The 19555-nt window shown below is 42.6% G+C and overlaps 1 long non-coding RNA gene across 1 annotated transcript in view; it reads right to left on the bottom strand.

The window, feature by feature from the left end:
• Window positions 1–19555, bottom strand: part of LOC128593598 (uncharacterized) — a 104080-nt gene that overhangs the window by 11899 nt on the left and 72626 nt on the right. Inside the window, exons 5-6 of the long non-coding RNA XR_008382383.1 lie at window positions 15324–15479; window positions 7906–8022 (exon numbers count right to left, since the gene is read on the bottom strand). This is a non-coding gene — a long non-coding RNA (uncharacterized LOC128593598). The remainder of the gene's footprint in view (window positions 1–7905; window positions 8023–15323; window positions 15480–19555) is intronic.

The raw sequence follows: 19555 nt of genomic DNA, 5'->3' as shown, positions 1-19555 counted from the left end.
ACTTTACCTCTTTCATGTTTACATGGATGGAGCTGGAACATACTCTTCTTAGTAAAGTATCTCAAGAATGGAAGAAAAAGTATCCAATGTACTCAGCCCTACTATGAAACTAAGTTGTGGCTTTCACATGAAAGCTATAACCCAGTTATAACCCAAGAATAGGGGGAAGGGTGAAAGAGAGGGGAGGAAGGAGGGAGGGCGGTGGGCAGAGGGAGAGTGATGGGTGGGATTACACCTGCAGTGCATCTTACAAGGGTATATGTGAAACTTAGTAAATGTAGAATGTAAATGTCTTAATACAATATCTAAGAAAATGCCAGAGAAGGCTATGTTAACCAGTGTGATGAAAATGTGTCAAACGGTCTATGAAACCAGTGTATGGTGCCCCATGATCGCATTAATGTACACAGCTATGATTTAATTTAAAAAAAAAAAAAAGGAAAATAGGGATTCATGCTGTGTTGTTCACTGGTTGAATTCATTTAGTCAGCAAAGAATTGCCAGAATTTATAAAGAGCCATGAATAACAAATAAGCAAAACAACTACTTTTTTGTCGCTAATATGTGTTGAGTGTCTACAGTGTGCAGACTATGACTGCATTTATAAAAGGAACTGCTGCAACCTTGGCTGAACCTACATTGGTTGAACATGTGGGGCTTGATTTCAAGAAGTTCATGGTATGAAGGGTTAACTCATAAACACAGGTAACCATGGGGCTGGATGGTACAATTTCTTCAGGAGCTCACAGCAACTAGAGAGAGTAGTAAGGGCACTGGGAGGGTAGGTGGCAGTGATAGCCTCTGACCTCAAGTCTGGGGAAGGGAAGGCAGAGTTGTAACATGTTGGGATTGAAAGGAGAAAAATCCCATAATGTATCAAAAAGGAACACTAGTATTTCGTAGAAAGCATGATTCCAGTGTAGTGGAAACAGAAGACCTGGGCAAGAAAGTAGGGGTACAAGTAAGTCAGCTTACATGACTAACGATGAATACCGAGTGACGTCTCTGTAGCCAGGCACTGCTGTTTCTAGGATGTGGCCCTCTGTCTCCATGAATAATATTCCAGTGGGGGTGTGGCAGGCAGTCTGCAGGAGGGGCCCAGTGATCCCTACTTCCTGGAACTTGTGTGCTTGAGTAATTTCTGGGATGCCACATTAGAAACTAGTGGCCAGAGTTGTGGCTCCATCTTAATTTGCTCTCTCTCATCTCCATGCTCACTGAGAAGCCAGCTACCATGTGGGGAGCTGCCTGTAGAAAGGCCCATGGGGCACAAAGCTGGCCAGTGAGGACCCAGGGTCAGCCGTCAGCCAAGTGAGTAAGCTTAGAAGCAGCTTCTCTCTCCAAGTAAGCCCCGGTGGTGTGGGGACCCCCGAGTCAGAGGCACCACAGCAACACCTGGATTCCTACCTCCTCAGAACCACACGATAATGCTTGTTATGTTACGCTGCTAAATTTTCTTATAATTTCCTACACAGATATAACAGAGAAAAACTAGTCCCTCTCTCTTTCCTCCTTCTTTCTCTTTCCCTCCATATAATGAATGCCTTGGAAGAACAATTAAACAGGATAATAGGGACCAAAAGGGAACCAGGGAGCAGACTGATGGGGGGGAGGTGGAGGGGTTGCCACTCTATATAAGATGATTGGGAAAGGCCATGAGAAAAAAATGACATTGGAGCGAGGGTCTGAAAAAAGAGGGGTATGGTCTATATGGGTGGCTTGGGAAAGATGTATTAGGTACAGAATCCCTCAGTACTAATGTCTTTAGCCAAAGGGATGGGAAGGTTATTTGAAGAATAGGAAGAGGCCAGTATGAGTGAGGAAGGAGGTCAGAGAAACAATGGCAGGACAGAATATTACACTTCATAGGTCATGGTAATACCATGGGATTTAATACGAGGAAACTGGAAAGACTTTGAAGGGTTTTGAGCAGAGAAGTGGCATCCCCTAACTTGGATTTAAATATCTGTCTGTACCTATTACTTATCTGGCTGCCTTATCAAATGTCCTCTAGGAGGCTCCTTTGTATTTACTGCCATATCCCAGACTACAAAACAATGCCTGACTACAGAGATGTCACTCAATATTTCTTGTTACTCACGTGACACAGAAGCACCAGTCAGGAAGCCATTGTAATAGTCTTGGTGGGAAACAATTGGGAGTCAGATCAGGTTATGGGCAGTGGATGTTGTGAGAAGTAATTATATATTGAAGACAGCGAAGACATGATTTATAGATGGATAAGATACAATGCAGAAAAGGAAGAGAGAAGTCAGAAAGAACTGCAGTGTTCTAGAGGGAGCATTTGTGAATAGAATTTCCAATAATCCTGATGGAGAGAACTTAAAGAACGGGGTGATTCTATGGTGCATTTTACAAGGGTACATGTTTAATTTACTAAGTGTAGAATATGTCTTAACACAATAAGAAAATGCGGTGAAGGCTATGTTAACCAGTTTGATGAAAATATTTCAAATGGTATATAAAACCAGCACATTATACCCCATGATTGCATTAATGTACACAGCTATGATTTCATTAAAAAAAAAAAAAAAGAACAGTGATTTGGGAGGGGGTGTGGGTGTGGCTCTGTGAAGCTATAATCCAGGAGATGAACAACTACATGCCCACACAACCCACAGGAGAGAAAAACACAATTAAGGTCAAAGGGGGTGGGGGATGGTGAGGAGGGAGGGGGGCTGTGAAGCTCTCACCTAATGACACAATGTAGGGGTATGCATATTGCTCACCTCCAGGGCAGGCGAAGGGCGCAACTACCCTGTTTCCCCAACAATAAGACAGTGTCTTATTTTAAGGTGTGCTCCCAAAGATGCGCTAGGTCTTATTTTCAGGGAACGTCTTATCTTTCCTGTAAGTAGGTCTTATTTTTGGAGGATTTCTTATTTTCGGGTAAACAGGGTACTACTCGGACTTTACCTAACAAGTTCAAACAATGTAACCTAATCAGTTGTGCCTTATATCAATCTGGAATTTTTTATTATTTATTTTGTTTATTTTTCTGAGACAGAGTCTCAAGCTGTTGCCCTGGGTAGAGTGCTGTGCCATCACAGCTCATAGCAACCTCAAACTCTTGGGCTTAAGCGATTCTCTTGCTGCAGCCTCCCAAGCAGCTGGGACCACTGGTGCCGGCCACAACGCCTTGTGGCGTTGTTGTTGTTGAGGTTGTCATTGTTGTTTTATCTGGCCCAGGCCGGGTTCGAACCCACCAGCCTCAGTGTATGTGACCAGCGCCCTACCCACTGAGCTAGGAGCACCAGCTGGAATTTTTTTTTTTCTTTCTTTTTTTTTTTATTGTTGGGGATTCATTGAGGGTACAATAAGCCAGTTACACTGATTGCAATTGTTAGGTAAAGTCCCTCTTGCAATCATGTCTTGCCCCCATAAAGTGTGACACACACCAGCTGGAATTTTTTTAAAAAGGAGATACAAGATCACACATTTTTTATAGTACATCTGTTGCCTCAAAAGGTGGGCAGGGTACACTTTTAAAAAAAGAACAAAACAAACCCCCTTGTGTATGCATTCATGGAAAATGCAATTGTTTTTTCCTGCAACAGAATACCACTCCGGAGCCCTGAGTAGAGTGCCATGGCCTCAGAGCTCACAGCAACCTCCAACTCGGGTCAAGTATCCTCTTGCCTCAGTGTTTCTATTATTAGTAGAGACAGGGAGGGGAGATCTAGCTTTTTCTCAGGCTGGTCTCCAAGTCGTGAGCTCAAGCAATCCACCTGCCTTAGCCTCCCAGAGTACTAGGATTACAGACGTGAGCCACCTCACCTCCCACAACCTAATGTGATTTAATGAAATATCATTGTCCCGCACCTGCAAATTTCACTCTATCTGGAGAGACTCAGGGAAAGCGTTGAAGATAGAAGATAACGTTGGGGGTGGGGGACCTTTTATATCTGCCTGTTACTGCGAGCCCCCTCATCTCAGTCTCATTTCCCCCCAAACCATCACATACACACACCCCTACACACACACCCCTCCCTTCTGGGGCAACTGATGCTATACCCACTATGCCAGGAAGCTGGCTGCAAGGGCCTGCCCCATTTCTCCTTCTCCCATCACCCCTCCATTCCTCACCCCACTTCAACTCCCTTTCCCCCCCACAGTGGTTAGGAAGACATCCAAGAACAGCTGAGTGAAGGAAGAAATGTCCCAGAATTTAGAGTGCTGCTGCTGTGCTGAGTGAGAGGCAGACAGAGCAGGCTCTGAAAGGCTAAACTTCTCCCTACCTTAGGGAGAAGGAACTGATACAAGACTCCACCACTCAGGGCTAGACAGGGACCCCCCCCATTCTCTAGGCCCAGGTGAGCTCAGAGGTCAGACCCCCATTTCCAGGCACAAGCAGACTGCCTTTTGGGGGACACACCCTCTGGACTCTGACAAGATCATGAACAAAGCAGCCTGTGTTAGGTTTTTTGGTGGTTCTATCTTGGGTAAGAGCACCACCCAAATCCCTTCTCAGGGACAAAGACTGTAAAGGACCTGATACTCTCGCCCTAGTGGAGGAGGAACTACATTCATTCATTTGTTAACACACTCACTAACTTTGAAGAGAAGTTTTTCCATCTACCAACTGCTGACCACGTGTAATCCTCTAGACCTAAGACCCCTAGATAAAAGAGCCCATGTGGAGACTCCGGAAAGAGAGTTCTTCAGTTCTTTCCCCCTTCCAGAAGCTCTGGTGGTTTTCTGTATTCCTTTCTAACTTCTAATAAAAGTCCTACCTTACCACTGATCTGTGGTCCATGGATTCATTCTTTGAATCCCCGAGACCAAGGACCTACTGAAGAGTGAAATTCTGGAATCAGAACCTAGGGTCCTTTCTAATTTTTGATTTCTGGAGAGGCATGAACTATTCCAAATGGCCACACCGTGGCTTTTGTTCATGGCCCATGACCCTCTCTGACAGAGCTGGACAGGGTTGGGTTTGGTGTTATGTCCTGGTCAAGGAGAAATCCCACAGAAGTCACCACACCCTTTGACACTATCTGCACTCTCAGGCTTGGGGCGATGTCCTTCAAGTTCATAAGCAGTGTTTCAATGGCTCCATATGCCCATAGACTGACTACAGAGTGGAGACTTGGTGACCTGCCACGATTGGCTCTACTCTATGTCTTTCCCAGAAGGGCCTCGGCTACTCTCTTGAGATGTGAGATTTATAATCTCAGAGGTGACACAGTATGGTGTGTAGGGAGGATATGCTATCTTTAAGACTCAGAGTTCATACCCCAGTGACATGTATGTTAGCAACATGAACTCTGTCCAGTCATATCACCCTCACTGAATCCCATCATCGACTTGTGCTTTCTTTTTGCTTTCTGGACAAGGCCTCACTCTGTTTCTCAGGCTACAGTGCTGTGGCATCACAGCTCACAGCAACCTCAAACTCTTGGGCTTAAGTGATTCTCTTGCCTCAGCCTTCCAAGCAGCTGGGACTACAATGCCTGGCTATTTCTTTTTTTATTAAGTCATATACACATAGATCATGAATACATTATACTTATGTGGAGTGCAAAGTATTGATTTTTAAATACAATTTGACATGTTTACATCAAACTAATTAATATGACTTTTGCCTCATTTACTTGATTATTGTGTTAAGACATTTATGTTCTACACTTGATAGATTTGACTTGTACCTTTGCAATATGTTCCATAGTATGGTCCCACTGTTTACCCTCCCTCTAACAAAACTCCCCCCTCCCCTCCCTTCCTGGCTATTTTTGTTGTTGTTGCAGTTGTCATTGTTGCCTTAGCTGGCCCTGGCTACGTTCGAACCCACCAGTCTCAGTGTGTGTGGCTGGCGCCCTACCCACTGAGCTATGGGCGCCACCAAAGAAAGAAATTTTTAATTTTTTTGTTTTTGTTTTTAAACAAGAGTCTCAAGCTGTCATCCCTGGTAGTGCTGGGGTATCACAGCCCATAGTAACCTCAAACTCTTGGGCATAAGAGATTGTCTTTGCCTCAGTTTCCCAAGTAGCTGGGACTACAGGCACCTGCCACAATGCCTGGTTATTTTTCTTGTTGTTACAGTTGTCATTGTTGACTTAGCTGGCCTGGGCTGGTTCAAACCTGCCAGCCACAGTATATGTGGCTTGTGCCCTACCCACTGAGCCATGGGCACTGCCCAGAAAGAAATCTATTTTTTTTTTTTTTTTGAGACAGAGTCTCACTTTGTTGCCCTTGGTAGAGTGCTCTGGCATCACAGCTCACAGCAACCTGAAACTCTTGGGCTTAAGCGATTCTCTTGCTTCAGCCTCCCAAATAACTGGGACTACAGGTGCCCCACAACAACACCCAGCTCTTTTCTTTTCTTTCATTTCTTTTCCTTTTTTTCCTCTTTTCTTTCCTCCCTTCTTTTCCTTCCTTCCCTTCTTTTCTTTCTTTCTTCCTCCTCCCCTCCCCCAGCTTGATAGATGTGGATCTTATGTGGGCATTTTCTATGGTCTGGCTTTCATCATACAGAGGAAGCAGGAAATAACTAAGCTTCCTACACAGTGGAATGGAAGGTTGTCTCCCATTTGCTTCTATACCATTCCGATATTCAGGTTCCCTGTCACCCCTCTCCCCAGAATTCTATCTCTCTGTTATGCCACTAGCATTTATCCCATCGACCACTACTGGTGGGCCCACATCTGAGCTTTTGGGTGAGCCACTTTCCATGCCGCCAAGTCAGTGTGGGGACTCCTTCTGTTTAGTACCTTATACATGCTCATTTGGGGATTTATATCAGGATGCCAAAGTACTCACATTTAAATCACCTGGCTGGACAGGGTGGCTTATACCTGTAATTCTACATCTTGGGAGGATCCCTCCAGCCCACGAATTGAAGACCAGCCTAGGTAAGGCGAGACCCCCATGTCTACCAAAAAAATACTTAAAAGTTTTAGATTAAAAAACAAACAAAAAAAAAAACTATCGGTCTGCAGTGGCATGTGCCTGTGGTCCCAGCTACTTCGGATGCTGAGGTGAGAAGCTTACTTGAGCCCTGAAGTTGGAGGTTGCACTGAGAAAGAAAGAAATATGGCAGTGCCCATAGCCCAGTGGGTAGGGTGCCAGACATACACTGAGGCTGTCTGGTTCGAACCCAGCCTAGGCCTGCTAAAACAACAATGACAACTGCAACAACAACAACAACTCTGAAATATAGCTGGGTGTTGTGGCGGGTGCCTGTAGTCTCAGCTACTTGGGAGGCTGAGGCAACAGAATCACTTAAGCCTAAGAGTTTGAGGTTGTTGTGAGCTGCGATGCCACAGCACTCTACTTAGGGCAACAACTTGAGACTCTGTATGAAGGGAAGGGAAGGGAAGGGAAGAAAAAGAAAACTGAAAAGATAAGCTACACAAATAAATAACTGATAAGTCCTGGGAAAGTCATCAAAGTTTCTGACATGACATTAAAGAGTTTGTGCCTAGAAGAAACTTTATAGTTGGCAAAGGTAAGTATGAATGTGTTTTATACGTTTCCATGACATTATTAAAAAGTGAGGACACTCATCCATAATCGTTGGGCAAGGAATGATTTTCCTCTTTTAAATTACAAAGAGCACTGACTCCAGGGGGAGTGATGGTTGACAAGAACCCACTGACAGAGGTTATTTTCATTTTCTAAGAAAATGAAACTCTTGGGATTAAGCAATCAAATCTTAATTGCTTAATTAATTCTTAATTGCTTAATCCCACCAAAACGCAGTGCTCACCATCTTTATTTATAAAAACACATTTTCAAATAATCAAATTTCCCAGGCCATGGTTACTCACTGTAGTCAAATAACTAAATTCTAATTGCTAAGTCTGCTTAGTAAATGACTCAGGAAACCCAACTGGGTAAGATAAAAGAGTATGAGCACAGAAAATATAACTACCCAGCACTCACACAAGCATGCAAAGAGTTTACAAGGAGATCCATGGTTCACAGTGTTTCTGAGCCAGGGAAGCCAGAAGAGGATTTGGAAGTCTCAGGATCGACTTTGTATCTATTCCAGGCAACTTCCTGTGAAAAGAAAATACATCATTGTCAGAGTTAAGATCAAAAACCCACATCTGGGCATATACTTCATTTTGTGATTTAAATGTTTTTACTATATTCAAAAGACCTTGAAAAATATAGGCAAGATGAAAACAGGCTCAGCGCTTGTAGCTCAGCGAGTTGGGCGCCAGTCATATACACCAAAGGTGGCAGGTTCAAGCCCAGCCCTGGCCTACTAAACAATGACAACTATAACAAAAAAAGAGATGGATGTTGTGGCGGGCACCTGTAGTCCCACCTACTTGGGAGGCTGAGGCAAGAGAATTGCTTAATCCCAAGAGTTTGAGGTTTCTATGAGCTGTGATGCCACGGCACTGTACCAAGGGCAACATAGTGAGACTCTGCCTCGAAAAAAAAGTTTGGAAGACAACAAACATACCTTAATATGATAAAGGGGGGCTGCACAGTGGCTCTTGCCTGTAATCCCTGCACTCTGGGAGGCCAAGAAGGGTGGATCGCCTTAGCTCACAAGTTCAAGACTAGCCTGAAGTAGAACATGACCTCCATCTCTAAAAATATCCCAGCATTGTGGCAGGCACCTGTAGTGCCTACAACTACTTGAGAGGCTGAGGCAAGAGAATCACTTGAGCCCAAAAGTTTGCTATAAGCTATGACATGACAGCACTCTACTGTGGGCAACAAAGTGAAACTGTCTCAAGAAAAAAAAAAAAAAACTTGATAAAGGGGGAACAATAAAGGAAGAACAAAGGCAAGCAGGAATCCTGCCTATGTTTGTCTTGAATCATGGGGAAGGTAGGGAATAAATAAGAAAGGCCTAGTAGTAATATGAAATGGATTCTATTGCTGCTAGTAAGTGTATTCCCAGAGCTATTTTTGCTGTGGCTGGCTTTCCTTTTAGCTTCCTTAAAGTGGCCTAGTTAAGTGAAGTGAGTCCATATTTTAAACAAAGTAATGTGATTTTTCAACATAAAATAAAATTTCCTTATCAATAAAATATAGCTCATCAAACCTTTCACACATAACAGATGCTAAGAAACATCATTTGCCTTATTATCTATTTTTTTATTCTCTCCTGAAGCTGCTGCACACATTGTATATGGGCTCCCTAGACAGGGACATAGACTATTTTCCAATGGCAATGGGGCCATTTTGGCAGGAAATGAGGTAGAATTCCCATGCCTTCCAGAATACATCTCTTTGTAGGAAGAGAAAAATCATAGGTCTGCATTCCAGCAGTTTATGGGCTGTTTACATCAACTCTTTTGGAGAGGGGAAAGCCAGTCTTACAACACTTTCCCCAGAGAAAAGATGTCAATGTTAACCATTAGGAAAACATCATTAAAGCAGATGAGAAACAGGCTGTAAACATTTTTATAACCCCACAATTCTTGGCTTGGAGAAGCCCACAACATTCAGCTTGGAGTTTTTGTTATGGAGACCACAAGAAGCCTGAGAGACAATGGCATTCATAAGCCATTTTTAGAGACTGGTGAGGAAACATCTTTGTACTCAACAGAGTGTGTTTGTGAAGAGGAGGTTACAGCTGGGGATCATTCAAAGCAAAGCCTTTCAGTGTGGACCTGTTAGAGATAGAAGGCTTTAGGCCAAGTAGTTGTGGGCTCATTGTCCAAATCTCTTCAGAATAGCAAAGAAAATACTCCCTTTTCATTCCAGGACACTCTGGGGACTAGACTTTTACAGAATGTTCTTCTGCTTAAATCTCCATAGCTGCAACATCACATTAGTGATCTGTATAGGTTTGGTTTTTTTGCCCACAGGCCAAAAGGAAGCTCAGAAAGGTTGTGACTGCACAGATGCACCATTGTTCAGTAAAGAAACTAGCATTTGACTCTGTGTTCTTGAAAACACTGCCTTCTCAGCCAAGCCTGGAGATGCATATTTTAAGCAGAGATAGAAAAAAGGCTGTGCATATCGAATTGTCCCCAAATGAAGTCTCCTTTGTCTGTCTTCAGGAATACAAGCTCAGCAGGAATATTTTTCTTTGTAAACCAAAGATGTGTTTGTAAGGCATTGACCTACACAGTGAAAACAAGAAGGAGGTGAACAAATTCCTGGAAGTTTCCTTTCTGCCTTCACAGTATTATAGTTATGTGTTTTCTGTGAAGCTCTAGAAGGGGGATGGAATATAGACCAGAATATTCCTGAAATTTAAAGTTTTCCTGTTTGTACTGACTTCTCATGACAGTGCTATGTGACTGAAGTCTGCATTGTCTTGGGAACTAAACATTTGATTTTACCAAGATTCAGATTGTTCACTCATGGATCAATTGAACCAGAACTTACAAAGCACATGATAGATACCAGGCAGCATGCTAGGCACTTGAGAATACCAAGACATGATCACAGAAGGACCATGGGGAAGAGAAGACTAGATTGGAAACTACTAACACAGCTCAACTTGATTGAACATACAAGAACAATAATTCACTGAGCTTTTGCCCTGGAGGTGGCCCAGGTACTCAGCAATGGTGATATCACTTGCTTTACATTTATCTGGGTGAAGCATCACAATGACCACAGTTGGTGAGTATTATTGTTCAGATTTCAGACTTGAGGAAACTAAACAATAGAAGTATTTAAATTACCCAAGTTTCACAAAGCTCTAAGTAGTGAAGTTAGGTTTTGAAATCTAATTTTTCAGATCTCAAAGCCAGAACAATACTATTCTGTGGACAAACAGCAAGAAGAGATTAATGCTGGCTCAGCACCCATAGCACAGTGGTTATAGCACCAGCCACATACCCCATTGGTGGCAGGTCCAAACCCAGCCTGGACCAGCTAAACAACAACTGCAACAAAAAAGAGCTGGGCATTGTGGTGAGTGCCTGTAGTCCCAGCTACCAGGGAGGCTGAGGCAAGAGAATTACTTAAGCCCAAGAGTTTGAGGTTGCTGTGAGCTATGATGTCACAGTACTCTACCAAGGGTGACACAGATTCTGTCTTGGAAAAAAAAAAAAGAGATTAATGCCAACAGGCAGGTGGTATTTGAGAAGACCTCACGGAAGGCCCAAGTTTATTCCATGAGATTTAGCCCCTGAAAATAATGAGTTATGAGAGACTTTGCAGTTGTATACTGTATATACTCCAGCTTATTTTCCTCTGCAGACTCATTAATACATGAATATATAAACAAGGAGGAAATTATACTATCCATACTCTTTTATAACCTGCCTATTTTACCTAATTTATTATATTTTTATTGAACACCAATTCACTACAAATTTAGTGGCTTAACATAACAACATATCATAGTTCTGTAGGCTAGAAGTATAAGCAGGCTGGACTGGATTCTCTGCACAGATAGACTCTCACAAGGCCAGAGTCAAGATTCAGACCCAGCTGCACTCCTGTCCATGGGATCTTGCAAGAATCTGCTGCCATGCAGTTTCGGGAAGAATCAGTTGTCTTTGTGACTGTAGGACTGAGGACTTTTCTATTCTTCCTAGGTGCTGGCCAAGGACCACTTTCAGCTCCTGAAAGCTGTTTGGTCTCTGACAGTGACCCCTCTCTCTCAGTTATAGAGAGCCTCCTGCACATGGAGGAGGCTTATGTGCCTAATCTTTCTAATTTTTTCCTTTGCTGTTACCTTCTCCAGATTGTAAAGGGCTCTTGCCCTTTAAAGAGCACTTCACATGGCCTAGGCATTGTTTCTACCTTGTTCCCCGAAAATAAGACATCCTCCGAAAATAAGACCTACTTACAGGAAAGATAAGACGTCCCCTGAAAATAAGACCTAGCGCATCTTTGGGAGCACACCTTAAAATAAGAGTCGGGGAAACGGGGTAGTTTTTTTTTTTTTTTTTTTTTTTGTAGAGACAGAGTCTCACTTTATGGCCCTCGGTAGAGTGCCGTGGCATCACACAGCTCCCAGCAACCTCCAACTCCTGGGCCTAAGCGATTCTCTTGCCTCAGCCTCCCCAGTAGCTGGGACCACAGGCGCCCGCCACAACGCCCAGCCATTTTTTGGTTGCAGTTCAGCCGGGGCCAGGCTTGAACCCGCCACCCTCAGTATATGGGGCTGGCGCCCCACCAACTAAGCCACAGGCGCCTCCCGAAACAGGGTAGTTTTACAAGGATGTCTTCATCCTCATCCTAACTCTGAGGTATAGGAGGTTAGTGCTGTGTGCTCCCTATTCTGCTGCTGCACAGAGCAATCCTACTCATTCCTCACGTGTCTGCCTTAATCTAGAATCCACGGGCCTATCTTTAATGTATAATGCTAACTGATGGAATTCTAGAGCACAGTGTGACAACTGCCAGTATTCATATTAATACAGAGAGTATTAGGAAGGGCTAGGCATACCTCCTCTTCCCTAGAGCTACTGAGGAAAGATGTTACTGTGATATAAAATTAGTCAAAGAACTTGATTACATAGGAGATAAAATGGAGAACACTCACAAAAATACCAATTTTGTTTTTCTGTGTACTATGGAGGCTTGTAGAATTACTTTAGACTGTTATCCACTTGTTCTATTCCCTATTAATACAAATTTGTCCTTGGAAGTAAATTTGAAAAAGGGGTCTTGAAAGAGTCCAGAACCTAGAAATTACTGCCATGGCTCCTTTAATAACATTCAAAAGCAACCTATAGTTCTAATTGGTTGCCTTACTCCATAATTTCATGCCACTTTTAATAATACCTTACATATTTGTATTCCCAAATAAGATACATATTTGTAAGATTGAGATATTAATCTTCAAATGGGCTTCAAAGTTCATTGCTTCTATCCTCTTAGTCCTTTGACCTGGGAAGAAAACAACACAAGCCTGTGATTCCATTTGATTTCTGAAAGCCAATGCACTCAAACTAAATGAGTAAGTATCATTATCTCAAACTCCTGACCTCAATCACTCTTCCTGCCTCAGCCGTAAAATAGGCAGGTTATAAAAGAGTATGGATAGTATAATTTCCTCCTTGTTTATATATTCATGTATTAATGAGTCTGCAGAGGAAAATAAGCTGGAGTATATACAGTATACAACTGCAAAGTCTCTCATAACTCATTATTTTCAGGGGCTAAATCTCATGGAATAAACTTGGGCCTTCCGTGAGGTCTTCTCAAATACCACCTGCCTGTTGGCATTAATCTCTTTTTTTTTTTTCCAAGACAGAATCTGTGTCACCCTTGGTAGAGTACTGTGACATCATAGCTCACAGCAACCTCAAACTCTTGGGTTAAGTAATTCTCTTGCTCAGCCTCCCAGGTAGCTGAGACTACAGGCACTCCACCACAATGCCCAGCTCTTTTTTGTTGCAGTTGTCTTGTTTAGCTGGTCCGGGTCAGGTTTGAACCTGCCACCCTCAGTGCATGTGGCTGGCGCTGTAACCACTGTGCTACAATGCTGAGCCTCTAGAATTTACTTAGAAAAACTTAAAAAGAGTAAATGCCTCTTCTTTCAAGTTTAGTTTCTACCTGCTGTAAGTGTGGTATGTCCTACTTGGCATAGCTTTACAGGCCTACAGTTGCCTTATGAAGGCCTGGAACAACATTTCCTCCAATCACTGAGATGGAGGATATACCTGTGATGCACTCAGCTGATGTGGAGGTGAGCGAGGACTGCAGTAGAGTCAAGAAATGAAGATGGATTCCAAATACTGTAAGTACTAAGGTAAAGACAGAAGAGACTGGCTATGCTAACTCACTATGTCAACATGGGTGTCAGTTCTCTCAGCCGCTCAAAGCAGAAATGGAGTGACATTGTCTCTAAGGTTTCTTTCCTGTGTAACTAACAGCTTTACTAACAATGTATGGCAGAATGGTCCTAGGAACCTAGGGACAGCCCAGCCACATCTGTTGATATAGGGAGAAAGAGTTATTGTATTTATTGTTAAAAGCCTACATGGAGAAAGTCATTGAAAAGTTGTAACATCGTGTATGATTACCGCGCTGGAATATGTGTTAGCAGGGATTTTCATCAAGTTCAACTTCAAAAGGGCACAGATTTACTTTTAAAGAAATCAATGTAGAAGCCTCCTCTCACAATTCCACAAAACTTTATTTGGGGCAGTGTGATGATAGAGCTTCAGGTAAATAAGCTAGAATACAGCAATGAAAAGACAGTGACAGGCATTTGGTTTAGCCACACATAATTTGCTTTGAGGGAGTGTTATGGTTTGAAGGTGTCCCCTAAAAGTTCATGTCTTGAAACTCAATCCCCAAAGCAACAGTGCTGGGAAGAAAGACCTAGTAAAAAGAGCCTGGATCACCAGAGAGGAGACCTCTTAAATGAGTTAGTGTTGTTATCACAGGAGCAGGCTGCTATAAAGTGAGCCTGGCCCCGGCACATCTCTGTCCTGCATGCTTGCTACTGCATTACACCCTGCACCTGTGGTATGTCCCCCACCAGATGCTGGTGCAATCTCTTGGACTTCACAGCCTCCCCAGGATGATAAGCTAAAAAAAAATTCTGTTCCTAATAAATTAGCCAGTCTTAGGTATACCATTATATAACTGAAAATGGACAGAAATAGGGATATGCTGCTGCTGGTCCCTCCCCCATGCTTATTCTTCAATTCTGTTCTACCTTATCCCACTCCCACCAGAGTCCGAACTCAGCTTCCAAGGGCTAAATGTCACCTTGTAGTTATGAGTTTAGCCAGCCAATATGTCAGCATTAATAAGAACTACAGAGAAAAGGAATGCAGCCCACCAAGCCACAGCCACCTGTTAGGCTAGAAGCAGATATCCCTACAAGTGCTATAGCCAACTCAAACAATTCTTTTCTTATTAAAAGTTCCCATAACCAAGGCCCTTAGATATTGCCCAACTTTCCCACAGAGTACCATTGGCACACTCACTGGGAATATGTCTCATGTTCTGGATGAAGAAGCACAATCTATGAGGAAAAAAAGAAAAAGGAAAGAAAATTCATAAAGTTTGATAGCAGCTTGAAGAATCTAAAACAATGCCAACCCTTTCACCATCTGACCTTGACAAGGCCTACAGGTCCCATCTCCTAGTAGGGCTGGGCATCACGGCAAACTGACCACAGAGAATTTATACTTCTATTAATTTATTGTTACTACCTTCTAAAGAGATTTCCATCTGCACCTGCTCTATAAGTGTAAACAGGGACATGTAGGGAGATAACTATGTAGGATCTCATCTCCATTTAACTCCACAAATTACAGCACTCAGTTTTGCACACAGATTCCTCCAGGTACCCAGTAGGTACACTTCATTCCAATGTATAGATAACAAAGGACAATACTGGAAAAAAGTCACTAAATGGACAGCTACTTCACAGGTTAAATATTACAAATTAATGATGTAATACATACGTGCACACGTTCACAACTTTTGCAGTCTCCATGAAGATGGCATCAAAACTGACATGTAAGGAGGCTTTGGTGTTGACATTCCTGACAAACAATACACTCCTGAACGGCAGAGTCCTTCTTCCTAGCATTGGCCCTGAAGAGTACTTCCTTCTCCTCCTGGGGAATTTTTAGAAATTTCTAGAATAAGACACAGCTTTTATACTCAATACTAGAAAAAATAGGTTATAATTTTTAGTCACTATTTTTCTTTAATTTTTTTTAATTTTAGGATGTGATGGTACAAACATGAGTCCCTCTTGTAGTTATGTCCCACACCCCAAAGGTGTGCCATATACCCCAAACTGTACCCATTCAGTCAGAGCATCCCAAACAACCCCTCCTCCCAACCTGAATTGAACTGAGTTTTTTTTCTATGTCGGTGTGAATTAGATCGTTTACTGGCTTCATATTAGTATTGAGTACATTGGAAATTTGCTTTTTCATTGTTTTTGTTTTTTTTTTTTTGAGACAGAGCCTCAAGCTGTTGCCCTAGGTACAGTGCCATGGCATCATAGGTCACAGCAACCTCCAACTCTTGGGCTCCAGTGATCCTATTGCCTCAGTTTTTGATTTTTAGTAGAGACGGGGTCTCACTTTTCCTCAGGCTGGTCTCAAACTCATGAACTAAAGCAATCCACCCTTCTTGGCCTCCCAGAGTGTTAAGATTACGAGCATCAGCCACTGCGCCTGGCAGGAATCATATTTTCTGTATTATTCACATTGCCACTTTGTGGTTTAGCTGGTGTATTCTGTTCATTCCCCTTTAAGTAAGTATTGCTCTGCATGCTACTTTATTTGCCTTCTCAATTTCTCATTCATCTGTTCCTCTTTTTGTATTTTCCTCTTAGTTACTTAAATATTTTTTAGAGTTTATCTTGGTTTATTTATAGTGTTTATAACTATACCACTTTCTCTTTTTTTCTTTTCTTTCTTTCTTTTTTTTTTTTTGAGCCAGAGCCTCATTATGTCACCCTCGGTAGAGTGCTGTGGTACAACAGCTCACAGCAACCTCAAACTCTTGGGCTTAAGCGATTATCTTGCCTCAGCCTCCAAGTAGCTGGGACTACAGGCACCTGGCACAATGCCCAGCTATTTTTTTCTTTGTTGTTGCAGTTGTCCTTGTTTAGCTGGATTTAAACTGCCAACCTTGGTGTAGGTGGCTGACACTGTAATCACTGTGCTAAGGTTGCCAAGCCAACTATAACACTTTTTATAGTTTTCTTAGTAGTTGTTCTAGATATAAAATGTATATGTGTAACTTACTGCCGTCTGTTAACATCATGATTTTATGACCTCAAGTGAAATGTATAAACCTAACTCTAATTTAGATTCCTTAACCTCCCAACTTTTTAATACAATTGTACTCTTCTACAACCAGAGCATCAAATCATATAGTATTTTATCTTTTGTTCTTACCACCAAATATCATCTCAGTAACTCATGAGGAAAATATTCTTATATATTTAACCCTATTTTTGCCAACTTCCAATGTCTTTTCTTTTCCACGTTCCAAGCATTCTTGTGTTACTTTCTATTTAGAGAACTTTCTTTAGCCATTTTTTTCAAAGGTAGGCTTGCCAAGAACAATGTCTCTTAGTTTTCCTAATAATGCCTTTAGTTCTCCTTCTTTTGTAAATGTATTTTCAGTAGATACAGAATTTTTACTTTATTTTCTTTTCAGTATCTGAAAAAAAATGCACTACTTCCTTTTGGCCCCTACAGCCACAGATGAGATTCCACTGTCATTCCTTGCAGGTAATGTGCACTTTTCCTCTGCCTATTTGGAAGGTATTTTTTTTTCTTACAGTTTTCTAAAATTTAATTATGCTGTGCCTTCAGCATGAAGTTCTCTGGATTTCTCCTATTTGATGTAAGCTCAAGTCCTTCAATGTACAGTTTTATCTTTTACTAAATATGTAATGTTTTCAGCCGTTATTTCTTCAAATACTTTAAATACCTCTCTCCTCTCCTGGCATTTTGGCGTTACAAATGTTGGTTATTTTGTAAATATTGACAGACTCAAAGCTCATTATATTAGCTCCGTACCTTCTAATTCTAAGCCATCATAACCATTCATGAGGGAAAACTGCAGTAGTCCCTAGATGAGTCTATATGCCCTATGCCTTTTTCAATATGTTCTCTCCAGTGATGAGAGTGACTTTATACAAACTTAAATCGGATGATGCTCATTTGGTGAAAAATCCACCACCAAATTAATAACTTATTTAATAAGAGTTTATTTAACTTATTTAATAAGAGTTGTCATACTCTTGCCTTTTGATGGGGACTCTGAGCCAGCGTGAGACCCTGTCTCTAAAAATACTGGTGTTGTGGTAGGGGCCTGTAGTCCCACCTACTTGGAGGCTGAGGCAAGAGAATTGCTTGAGCCCAAGAGTTTGAGGTTGCTGTGAGCTGTGATGCTATGGCACTCTAACAAAGGTGACAAATGAGATTCTGCCTCCAAAAAAAAAAAAAAAAGTAGCACACTCCATTATCAATCTAATCTTAATTTTTTTTTTTTTTTTTTGTAGAGACAGAGTCTCACTTTATGCCCCTTGGTAGAGTGCTGTGGCATCACACAGCTCACAGCAACCTCCAGCTCCTGGGCTTAAGCGATTCTCTTGCCTCAGCCTCCTGAGTAGCTGGGACTACAGGTGCCCGCCACAGCACCCGGCTATCTTAATTTTTTTTTTTAAATACATTTTTTTTTTTTTTTGTAGAGACAGAGTTTCACTCTATTGCCCTCAGTAGAGTGCCGTGGCATCACACAGCTCACAGAAACCTCCAACTCCCGGGCTTAGGCGATTCTCCTGCCTCAGCCTCCCTAGTGGCTGGGACTACAGGCGCCCACAACGCTCCGCTATTTTTTGGTTGCAGTTTGGCTGGGGCTGGGCCTGAACCCGCCACCCTCGGTATATGGGGCTGGCGCCCTGCTCACTGAGCCACAGGCGCCACCCTAATCTTAATTTTTTAATAGTCTTTAATGCCACATAACATTAATGCACATAAATACAAATATAAATTTGTGTTTAATGTTACCTGTATTCATTTAAAGGAGTTATTTTTTTCTTTTCTTTTTTTTTTTTTTTGTAGGCAGAATCTTTATGGCCCTCGGGAGAGTGCCGTGGCCTCACACGGCTCACAGCAACCTCCAACTCCTGGGCTGAAGCGATTCTCTTGCCTCAGCCTCCCGAGTAGCTGGGACTACAGGCGCCCGCCACAACGCCTGGCTACTTTTTGGTTGCAGTTTGGCTGGGGCCGGGTTTGAACCCGCCACCCTCGGTATATGGGGCCGGCGCTTTACGGACTGAGCCACAGGCGCCGCCCGAGTTATTTTTTTCTTTCTGTCTTTTTTTTTTTTTTTTAGACTGAGCCTCATGCTGTAACCCTGGGTACAGTGCCATGGCATCACAGCTCACAGCAACCTCTAATTCCTGGGCTCAAGTGATTCTCCTGCCTCCGCCTCACAAGTAGCTGGGATTACAGGTGCCCATTACAATGCCCAGCTATTTTTTTTTTTTTTTTTTGGTTGCACCCGTCATTGTTGTTTGATGGACCTGGGCTAGTTTTGAACCTGCCAGCTAAGGTGTGTGTGGCTGGCACCTTAGCCGCTTGAGCCACAGGTGCCAAGCAAGGAGTTATTTTTTTCACTACTAGATCCTAAACTCTTAGAAAATGGGTGGCATATAAAAACTACTTAAAATTCACTTGAATCGCCGGGCGTGGTGGCTCACGCCTGTAATCCCAGCACTGTGGGAGGCTGAGGAGGGAGAATCGCTTGAGCTCAGGAGTTCGGGACTCGCCTGAGCGACAGTGAGACACCGACTCGTGAAAAAAATGGAAAAACCCAGCCGGGCGCCGCCGCGAGCGCCTGTAATCCCAGCGGCTTCTGGAGGCTGAGGCAGCGGGGTGCCCGCAGCCCGAGTCTGAGGTTGTGGTGAGCTACCACGCCCACTGCACTCTGCTCAGGGGCATAGGGTGGGACCCTGTCTCAACAACAACAACAACAACAACAAAAAAAAGTAAAGAAAATTCACTTGAATCAAAAAATCAGTGTACAGAAGAATGTCTGATAATAGAAGAAATGAAGAATAATGAAGGTAAGGTGGACAAATGAATTGCTTTGAAAAGCAGAAGGTAACTAAGAAAAACAAGCATAAATATATGGTATCCAAAATTGGACTATCAGCAAA

The sequence above is a fragment of the Nycticebus coucang genome, chromosome 9 (assembly GCF_027406575.1).
Source record: "Nycticebus coucang isolate mNycCou1 chromosome 9, mNycCou1.pri, whole genome shotgun sequence".
NCBI lineage: Eukaryota > Metazoa > Chordata > Mammalia > Primates > Lorisidae > Nycticebus > Nycticebus coucang.
This window is presented reverse-complemented; position numbering and strand designations above follow the sequence as displayed.